The sequence below is a fragment of the Nannospalax galili genome, unplaced genomic scaffold (assembly GCF_000622305.1).
Source record: "Nannospalax galili isolate Female #2095 unplaced genomic scaffold, S.galili_v1.0 scaffold1508, whole genome shotgun sequence".
Classification (NCBI taxonomy): Eukaryota; Metazoa; Chordata; class Mammalia; order Rodentia; family Spalacidae; genus Nannospalax; species Nannospalax galili.
In genome coordinates this window covers 577066-578653 of record NW_008358858.1, presented here as the reverse complement: position 1 = coordinate 578653, position 1588 = coordinate 577066, and positions in this window count along the sequence as shown.

The following is a 1588-nucleotide window of genomic DNA, read 5'->3' as shown; positions in this document are numbered from 1 at the left end:
TAGAGGCTCAGAAAAGGAGAGTTCAGAGGCAGATTAGCAGAGCCCACCAGGTTACCAGTGGCTGGTCAAGATCAGCATCATGAACATGTGCTTATGCCCTTAAGCATCTACCATGAGCTGGGTGCTGACAGCTATGCTTGTAGAGGCTACTGTAAACAGTCTGTCAGGCTACTAAAAATCCAGACTCTTCCCCACAGCTCTGTGTGGGGGTGATTAAGGTGATGACTGTGACAGTTAACTGATAAGGCAGAGAATCTGGCCAATCAAGACACTAGCATTGCAAACCAGTGTTATTGTGGAGGGGGATTCTAACTGAGCATCCATCCTGGCTCAGTGAAGCAGAGGCCCAGATTGTTTACACTCTCTATGCTGATCCTAGAGGTGATCACTGGGATAGCCTGCCCCTCCCACAGCTGGTTTACAAGTTGCATGAAGGCCTGTTCTTCCCATTGTAAATGATGGCTTCCTAAATGGTCTCCTGTGAGAAGCTATAGTCCCAGCAGCACCAAGTCATGGACAAGACAGGAATCTTCAGCATGTAGGCCGAGGCCTGGAATCCCAGCTGCAGTGGCCCAGGCTCTCCAGGGCTAGGCCAACTTGCAAGGCCTTGCTCTGACACTTTGGATCCCTTCATGCTACCAGAGCTGTCTTTGACTGCTGCCATTTGAGCCTATGACCTGATACCTGATTGGGGGCAGATAAGGGCTTTGGGCTAGAAGCAGTCTTTCAAGAGGTTGACTGCTAATTGAGTCCTCAGTACCCGGCAAAAACAAATACCTGAGACAGATAGCCAGGGGCTACTCACTAGAGAGACTCAGTAAGTGAGAGGCTACAGGAAGCCTGAAGCCTAGAAGTGGTAAGGGAACAGGAAATCAGGGGGCATGCATGTGTCCATCGTGATATGAATATACAGTAGTTTGTGCAGCTGTGTGTCTTAAAGACAGCATCTGTGTATGACTAGGAGGTACCTGGAATCCCTCTGTCTATTGCCTACCTCTGCATCAAGTACTCCAAGGTAGATTTTTGTTCAAATATCCTAATCCTAGCTCTCTCAGACATGGGTGAGGTGATAACTCATTATTAAATTTGTTTTTGGTTGTTGGGTTGTGTGCGTGTGCGTGTGTGTGTGTGTGAGTGTGTGTGTGTGTATGTGTGTGTGTGTGTGTGTGTGTGTGTGTGTATGTGCGTAGGGATTGAAATTAGGCCCTAGTGCATGCTATATCTCTGCCTCCCCAATGCTGAATCACAGGCTTGTACCACCATGCTGGGTTTTTTATGTGGGTGTTGGGGATTGAACCCGGGTCTTCATACTTGTGTGGTAAGTACTTTACCAACTGAACCATCTCCACAGCTGAACTTTTTATTTTGAGACAGCCTTTCTCTGTTAATTAGGCATTAAATTTGCAATCCTCTCACCTTGGCCTCCTGAGTAAATGGGATTACAGGCCTGTGCCACTAAGCCCAGCTTCTGATTCTTAGATTTGTTGACCTCAGTTTTATCCAGCATCATATAGCAACACAGAAAGCCTCTAACTTAGTGGTAGTCTGGCTGTGGGTGATACCTAGAGAATAGCCATAGTTTGAGAGA